This window comes from Alnus glutinosa, chromosome 12 (assembly GCF_958979055.1).
Source record: "Alnus glutinosa chromosome 12, dhAlnGlut1.1, whole genome shotgun sequence".
Classification (NCBI taxonomy): Eukaryota; Viridiplantae; Streptophyta; class Magnoliopsida; order Fagales; family Betulaceae; genus Alnus; species Alnus glutinosa.
In genome coordinates, this window is record NC_084897.1 from 8,849,628 (window position 1) to 8,859,484 (window position 9,857).

The 9,857-nt window shown below is 38.0% G+C and overlaps 1 long non-coding RNA gene across 1 annotated transcript in view; it reads right to left on the minus strand.

Moving 5' to 3' along the window:
- LOC133851964 (uncharacterized) overlaps positions 1-4,880 on the minus strand; it is a 5,497-nt gene extending 617 nt beyond the window's left edge. Inside the window, exon 1 of the long non-coding RNA XR_009895863.1 lies at positions 4,480-4,880. This is a non-coding gene — a long non-coding RNA (uncharacterized LOC133851964). The remainder of the gene's footprint in view (positions 1-4,479) is intronic.
- Positions 4,881-9,857: the final 4,977 nt, after the last annotated feature.

A 9,857-nucleotide genomic window follows, 5' to 3' on the forward strand; every position in this document is an offset into this window, starting at 1 on the left:
GTACTAACGTTATTAACTGTGATATCATTGTGCCTCAGGGCATTACAACTTCATGTCTGTGGCACATAGTTGTCCATGCGGTTACTAGAGTAAAATCCTGATATCCAAGCACTTCTTACTGATGTACCACGACATTACATCTACCTACTCCCAAGTCACACTGATATCGCAACCAATAGCGTCACATCCAATTACACCAAGCTTAAAACATGCCATCTCGCTTTTTAGTACGAGCTTACTATCATTTTTTGAATATGGTTAACACCAAATCCTAGGGCATTACAACTTCATGTCGAAGGCACATAGTTGTCCATGCGGTTACTAAAGCAAAACTCTGATATCCAAGCACTTCTTACTGATGTGCCACGACAATCCATCTACCTACTCCTAGGGCACTGTATTACTTATACCGAACAATGACATACCTTTGCACCTCAAAGCTCAATGTTCTTAAGTCATGCAACTAGACGATATCAATATACATAAGCTCTTTGCCATTAAAACTCTTAGGCATATTAATAAGTCAGCATAAAAACTACAATAGTCTATATCATGAAAACTTCACACAATTTAAATCATGCTATATATGCTATGCATGTTGATATGCTACTGTTAAACTGCTGAACTAAATTGTTACTGAGCTGCTACTGGGTTACTGCTGTGTTACTGTTGGGTTACTGTATGCTTTATGCTCTATGCTACATGCTCTATGCTCTGTGCTTGACTAATAAATATTGCCTTACTGTATCATGCTGATAAATCATATTTTGCTAAACAATTCAATACTTCATCCAAATCATGCAACATACAATTCTGGATTCTGAAACTATCATTGATCTATTTGAACATACTCTAAAGTACTCAAATCAAGTAAAACAAATATATTCAACATACAGTTGGTTTAGATTTATAAAACAACAAATATATATATATATATATTTTACAATCCTATAATATATAAAAATAACAGTTTCTCAGTAAGTAAAATATCACTTGGCTGCATTAGACTCCTGACTTGAACATCCCCTCGAATTCTAGTCACTTGGACTCTACATTGGAGAATCAATTGAAGTCTCCAATCCGGGCACTATCCTGCAAACATTATAACGTTAGACTATGCTATGGGACTCATTCTATGACCCTAAAACTACCCGCGTGCTCACACGTCGTGTTACTTGCTTCTAAGTCTAGTTAACAATCTTAAACTATTATTAAGTTCACATTTAGGTTTAGGCTCGTATCGTATCTTGTTTATTATTACAAGGATGTATTTACTATTTTTGTTAGTTTATCTATTATTGTTGAATTACATTACCATTGTTAACCCTTTTATACCTTGTCATTTATTTACTAAGTTAACAATATTTATACTTAAACCATATACATGTATGTGTATACAAATATACATATACGCATTGATGAGTGCCAAATATTGTATAACCTTAATTCACATTTGTTAAACCTTTAGCTTTGTTATTTTTTAATGTTTTTGCTTAGTTTTTGTATTTTTGGTATTTTTCAGATCATGGAGAGAAAACGGTAGTTTTAAAGTGAAAAATGCAAAGTTTGGAAGTCAAAATCGGATTGGATTAAATTTCAGGTTCTGCACAAGTCATAGTATTTTAATCATAACTTTCAGTTCAAGTATTGGATTAAAGTGAAATTGGTGGCGTTGGAAAGCTAATTCAAAATTATATAAATCATTATGAAATAAAATTTTCTTAATTCAAATGTCTGCTATGTCATAAGTGCCCTGTAATATAAGAACGCAAATTTCCTTATTCTTGACGGCTGCAGACACTCCAAACCCTAGCATTCTCTTCTCTTATTAGGGTTTTTGAGGGGTAGGGGTGCCATTTTGAGAATATGGCCCTAAACCCTAGCGTTCTTTTCTCTTATTAGGGTTTTGAGGGGTAGAGGTGTCATTTTGTAAAAATTAGGTTTAGCCTAATTTTCTGCTATAAATACCCCATGCTATGCACCACTTAGAAATATCACAACATTGTACATAGCAGCAGCTGGGTTCTTTGGCTTCTACTCTTTGTGAGTTTTTATTTTATTTTTAATAAAGTTTAGTATTTTATTCTTAGTGATGAGTAGTTAATTTTTTTACTAAGGTTAAGGATGAAACCTCACCTTTGAAGAGCAACAATATTTTTATAAGAGTTTATACAATCCGATTTTATTGGGTTTAATGTTTCAAATGTTCTACTTCTTTTCAATTATTGAGATGAATTCTTGGATATCTATTGTGATTTCCGAATACATGTGATGATTTAAGATAAGTCTCATTTAATTGATTGCTTGGATTTTTCATTTATCAAAACATTAGATATTCATTGTGTTTCGTTCTACGGATACATTTGATGATTCGGTTTAAACCGGATATCTTTTGTGATTTGTGCAAAGAACGGATTCAATGAATGATTTAATGAATTTTTGAAGCATAGTAGAATATACAAAAGATTTTTACGGTGAGAACTTCGGATATGTATTGATGAACATGAGAATATGTTGCTGAGATTTGGTGGGTGTGGATTCTAAAACCTTAGTACATTTTGTTTTGTTTTATTTTGTTTTATTTTATTTTTTTCTATTATTCACAAAATTCGGAACTAGGTTAAAATAGAATTAGTTTAAATAGAAATTAATTTTTGCAACACAATTTCCTGTGGATACGATCTCGCACTTGCACATACACTATATTGCAAACGATTTGTGCGCTTGTGAGTATTAAAATTTGCACATCATGCATAAAACACTTAAGACTAATCCATTAATACACATAAATATTATGTGTACATGGATAGGTAGATTATGTACTAAGTGGTTACCTAATGGATTTATACCACATATGTGTTTCCATATGCTTACTAGCTTATTTTTACAAACTTAGGATTATTTGAATAATCTATAGCTCTTTAACATTCTATTAGAATCGTTGTCCTCTTTTGATATTTACCATATGCTTAGGTTTGTAACATTATCTAGTCCTTAATTCTTAAACACAAATGTTGTCATACTCTATACTCTATTTTCTATTCATCACTAATCACGATAGGTAGTTTAGATCTAGGACTTTAATCTCATAGCATTCCAATTTAGTAACACATGTTCGCTTAGGTTACGATCTCATATTGTAATATTTACACATACAAAAGCTTAAGGCATATACATGAGCCTAAAAGCTAAACATTATACATAGGTTCAACTTACTATTAATCCACCACATTTTAATAATATTACCTCTTCATCTATTACTCATTTTACTTCACCATTTGTTCCATTTCCTTCTCTTGAACTCTTCTTTTAATTTATCTTCACGCATTAGCCATGTGCTACCAAGATTAACCTCCAATAATTCCAACAAACCAACCTAACCAATTTCCTTAATTAGAGTACCATTCGTTACTCAATTCAATACCAAATCCCTTCATTTAACAAGCCTAGCACATATCCATCAATTTTCTATGAAAATCAATCTTCAAGCAATCAACACAATTCAACCCGTTCATCACTTGGCCATAGAGATCACTAGTTACTAAATCAACACCATTATACCAATTAATCAACCATAAGCAATAACACTTTCCAAATAACATAAATTCTTAACATTAAAATACATATCCATCAATATGGTCAACAATATCCTCAAACCAATAATCTCATAAGATCACCATCAAACCCTTAACCCATAACAAATCAACCCAATGACTAACTATAATCATCAACAAACAATTAACTATTACATTCCAATCTCTAAACAAAACTCTCAATCTCTAGATATCAATAAATCCAATAAAACAATTCAAGGGTCAACTATAATTTAATCACTTGATTTGTGAACAACAACCAACAATTAATCTACATCTAGCCGTTCACCTAACAGAAAATCAACACAATCCAACATTAAAGGCCAATTGGCCAACCCAACAAGACATCCCCTTCAACATCACCAAAACTCCACAAAAATCATATAACCATATCTATTAGGTTTTACACCAGTTTGTAATCAACCCAATCACAAATAAACTCAAAAATCCCTTACAAACTTTTCAAAACCGAAGCCCCGCAAAGCTTAATAAAAATTCAATAACAATCAAGCACTTAAATTCGGATTCCACTAAAATACCCCCAAAAATCCATTTTTGGTTAACATTAACCCTAACACAAGTCTGAATAATAACCTAACCTTACCTAAACATAAATCCACAACCAAATTCAGATTCTCATCAAAACTACATTATGAAAATTTAATCAAAAATCCAACATCTCATTTTAGAACATTAGACACAATCTATTAACACCAAAATCAAAACCCCTAAGTGGAAAATATCATCCGGCCAACCCCATAAAAGTTGCAGTAAAACCATAGGTTTTTGAGCTAAACTAAAACCAAACAAAACCCTAACATTATCATATGATTTTCGTGATATTAAGGTAACATATAATCCGAAAATACAAGGGTTAAGGATTTACCAATTGATCTTCCTTTTCTATTTCAGACCGGACAACAGTTCTCGGTTGCTTTCCATCTCTGCAAGTCTCTCTCACGGCTGGGTCAGCATCTCACTCTCAGAAGCTCACCCTCGATCTCTCACGGGAGGATGGGTGTGCGTGTGACGGGTTGAAGGAAAAATGGGGAAGAGGTGGGCTGCTGTGTGCGGGGAGAGGAAGAAAAGGGGAGGCTTCGGGGAGGAAGAAGAAGAGAGGAAGAAAAGGATTCGGCCGAGAGGGGGGAGAAGAAATAGGGAAGAGGGGAAAAGAAAGAAAAGAAAAGGAAATGGGGAAGTGGGCGTGATGTGCGGGAAAGAAGAGGGAGAGAAAAGAGGAAGAAAAGAAAGGGAGAGGGGATCCGAACGTGAGTGGGGAAAAAGAAAAATAAGAGGAAAAAGGGAGAGAGAGATGTGTGGTTGAGAGGGGAGAAGATAAGGTTATCTTCTCCCACCCAATCTCAGCCTGACACGTGGCAGTGAGTGGATGTCCATTTTATTTTAAAACCTACACTTCCTATAAATTACACAAGAATCCCCCACTTTTATTAATTTTATCATTTAACAATTAACATTTAACCTTCCATATATTTAAATTATACTCAACCCATACATTTTATTATTTATCCAACTAAGGCTCATTATTATTATTTATTATTTCTAAAGACCCATTAGTAGTATTTTATTATTCCAATTCCTTTATTATATCTAAAATTCATTTTACTCACATAACATAAATATTTTCACTTAAAAATATAATTATTGGTCCCCCTCTATTTAATAAATACACTATTAATTACTAAATTCCCTATTTATTTTCTTGGTCTTTACAAGGCAGACCCCATGATAGACCGGGGATTCAGAATAGACGATTATGGCCTAGCGTTTGTCAACTTCAATCACCTCGTCCACAGGGGAGAACTGATTACTGATGAGCCTTACGTGCTGACATCTCAGGTAGACCAAGTATTTTACGTCGAAGATGGAAGGAACCCAAATTGGGTTTGTGCCGTGAGGACTAAACCGCGCAACGTGTACGACGTTGGTCAGGGGTAGGGAGTAATGTTGCAGGTACAACCTATCACGAGTGTGTACCGCTCGTATTAGCCACTACTGACCTACATGATATGAATGATGAATTCGAGCACGGCAGGCTTGACATTGATCCAATTAAAGCTCCTGTTATACAATGAGTGCTATATTTATTGTTGGTACAATTCGCTTAAACTCAATATATTTTTTTAATTTGTAACATACAGTAATTAATAAATACAATCATTGTATAATTTGCATAAATCTCATTGTATAATTTGCATGGTCATTAGTAATATATAAAATTAATATTTTAATTAATTTGTCTACATTTGTTCGTAGGTATCGATGGACCAGAGACCCCCTCCTTGTGCATCGGGCACCACGCCTACCCGTGCCCCCCACGACCACGTCCACAGCTCCGGCGCCACTATATATTACGGCGTGGCCACACCACCCAGATGCCGCTTATAGACCATTGCTGCCGGGTACGGTGGGGATGACCACGTCAAATCATGGGCAGACCAGCACAGCTGCATATTCTTGCTCTCCATTTCGGTGCCGCCAACGTTCTCGCATATGGGGATCACCTCACTGGGTCATGTGACTCGATGGTGGGTGCGAGAGGGTCATGATGCGATCAGCCCACATTGGGCTAATATGGGGTACTATCCGTACCCCTTTACTGCTGGCCTATGCCTTACGGATCTGATAGTGAGACACAGGATGATAGGTTTTCGCTGCCACAGCTGGGGGAGATGCAGATGTCGGCTACAAGGGTGAGATAGATGCCGGCACCAGGAGAGAGCCAGGGCCTGGCGCCTGGGGGGAGACAGGCTTCGATTTCGGGGGAGAGCTAGGTGCCGCTTTCTGGGGAGAGTCAGGTGCCGAATTTGGGGGGGAGCCAGATGCCCCATGAGGGGGACATTGCAATGTTGGGTCCTGATCAGTTGGCCCCCGATAGCCCCCAGTATATGCTTTCAGATGACGATCAGTATCCTTCCCTGGCAGAAGGGGTTGGCGAGGAGCATGCTGGCGACCCAGCGACCAAGCGCATACAGACTGACCAGATTCGATTGATGGGTAAGTACATATCTATACATCATTGAAACTCATATTATGTTACCAATAATTAATATTCAGTTTGAAAAAAACATAAATTGAATTATATCATTTATTAATATAATTTAGTTTTTTAGTATATTAAATAAATGTTTTATATTCTTTGATTAGGGTACAATCCAGACGAAAGCATCTATTATGAGGTGATTAGGGACCCGGAGAGGAATTGGGTGCTCCCGAGAGGGAAGAAGATTGTGTTGCAGTACAATGCTGCAACACAACTCGTAGGACAAGCCTGCAATCGTTTTAGGCATGCTACGGGAATGCTTGTGAGGAGCGGGTTTTTCATACATATGCGAGACGAATGGGCAAGGGTAGATAAGCAGATTAAGAAGGCTATGTGGGACGCGCTGATGGTATGTTTATAAAACTAATTTATTTAAAATAAAACTTAGGGTTAAGTTTTTGTTGAACTTATAAAATTAATGCTTAAATTGAATGTGCAGGAGGAGTTTTATCTACCTGTATCTGTAGACGAGTGCAAGGCACAACATGAAGCGTGGGCTGATATTGGCTGTAAGCACTGCTCGTGGAAGTTGAAATTTAAAAAAGCGCTAGCTATTCGAGACGGTGACACGCCCGAGAGTATACGTGCGAGAGTGCCGGAGAAAGTTTTTGAGAAGTATGCACAGGAGATGTGGAGTACCTGCTGAGCGATTGGTGCACTGAGCAAAAAAGGGTATGTAGGTCTTTGATTGTATTACTATAATGTTGTGTATTTTTTATAACTGTTCATTTAATTTTATTACTACTTTAAGTGAGTCAATGCTTACATTTTTATGAAATGTTCAATCCGTAGGCGACCTGTGAACAGATGAAGCGGATGCGGGAGCAGAATGACTTCCCCCATTGTTTGGGATCCAAAAGTTATGCCAGATTTAATCACGATGAGGTATGAACAAATATATGTAGATGTTTTTCTATTTGTGTCTAATTTTTTTTTTTTTACATTAAATGAATATTACTGTTTATTATATATTTCAACTGGATGGCGACAGGCATCTACATCTGGCACGCCCCCACTCGCGCCAAGTCGTTCATGAAGACACACACAAGGAAGGTCGGCACTTACCTGAATGAACATGCACGGGTCCTATGCGTATGCTACTGATCTATTTTACTAATATTTCTAAGTTATGCGTGTGATAAAGTATGTATTGAATACATGTGTATTTTATGTTGACGACGTTAGAAGAGGATGACACAGAATTTATCCAGTGATCTTGCCGCCACGCAGAGCGTCTCAGCAGACACGGTGCATTAGGCACCAAACGACGCGTACAAATAGGCGTTGGGGAGGCCTGAGTACGCGGGGAGGGCTCGGCAGGTTGGCCCGAACGTTACTCCTATTCGTGGGACTTGTTTCTCGTACCGGGCTCACTCACAAGGAGGACCATCTCAAGGCACATCTCGGGACTGGGCCATACATGACAGGAGGATGGCGACAATAGAGATGATGCTACGGGCTAAGAGAGAGAGAGGAATGACGCCTTGGAGTAGCGCATGCGACAACTCGAGGTCTTCCTCACCTCTATGGGAGTATCACATGTGAGCCCTGGTGCTTAGCAGTCTCCACCTGCAAACGAAGGTAGTATGTTGTCTGTTTGTAGTGCATCTACAGGTATGATTAATATTGTGTAAACTGCTTATTTTTAATTTGTTTTCATTACTTGTTTAAATTTGCATATAATTTTATATTTTTTAATTATTTTTATTACTTGCAGGTAATGCGACAACGATTGGTCCGTTGTCGCCTATTGGACGACAGCTGAGCTAGCACTCCCCTGTCGGGACACCATCGCCTGCTACATCATCCATTGCGCAGCAATCGCCCGTTGGCGAGTACACGCCTGGGACTGTACCTCGTGATCCGCAGTGACGGCCTTCAGATTTGTAGATATTTTGTGTAATTATTTTTTGTTACTAACAAACACGTTTATTAGTACATGGTATTCAAATTTGTAGATATTGTTGTGTTGATTTGTGTAGTTAACAAACACGTTTTTAATTATTGATTTGTGTAATTTGATTTTGTGTTCGTAGTAAATTTAAAATGTTGTCTTAATATTTTTGTGATATTTTTGAGTAAAATAGATTTTGTAATATTTTTAGGCGAAAAAAAAATAAAAATAAAAATTACGTGTATAGGAATACACGTGTCTGATGCCAGCCACGTGTACCTAAGTACACGTGGCAGACATCAGACACGTGTGCTCCTATACACGTGTACTTTGGTACACGTGGCTGATAGTCAGCCGCGTGGATTCAATCCACTTGGCTGACAGCAGACACGTGTACTCCTATACATGTGGCTACTGTGCCACGTGTATTAAATACACGCGACTGAAACGTCAGCCACGTGTATATTACACGTGTCTGACGTGTGGCAGCGTGTTTTATGGGACACGTGGCACAGTGGCAACGTGTATTCACTGTACACGTGGCAAATTGTACAATTCGCAACAACCGGATCTACCACACCGCGCACACATGGCAACATGTTTGCCACGTGTATGGGCTCTGTACACGTGGCAACCTGCAAGTGGCAAACTGCAACTTCTTTAGTAGTGCAAGCTGCCCAGTCATTGAAAAGATATGTCAACCCAATGGCCAGAGTAAGATTTCCCAGAACTCTAGCAGTGGCACCATTATCTCCCCTATCATCTCCACCATTAAAACCAAACCTCTAATTAAACCTCAGAAAAACCACCCTTTTCTTCCTCTTCCACCTGTCCTCCTCCGCCAAAATCGCACCCTCACGCCCACTTCCACCCAAGAAAGACCACCTCTCCCCATAAGCCCTCACTTTGAACCCGTTGTGATGCAAAGAAGTTATTTTTGCTCTTAATAGGGAGTAGAATCTAATGGGTTTCTTATATGTCTTATGATTGTGCAAAGATTCAGACTTAAAGGCTGAGATATTAGCAAAGCTTTGTAGAAGTGAAGTCATGGCAAATATGGAAGCTGCACAAATCTATAACAGTGGTTTTGGATGGTCTACTGGGGATTTCATGGTGGCTTAATAAAACAGAACATATTTTATTTGGTCGGCTTTAGTTTCTAACTTCTTTGTCGCAATTTCTCTCTCGAGATATGCATTGGTATTTTGCTCTGGGATCGATGTTGAGGGGACCATGGCCCCTACCAGTCCCCCCTCCCTCCGTCCTTGAGTCAAGAATTCTCTTGCTGGTGCTATTTCATCAGTTTTAA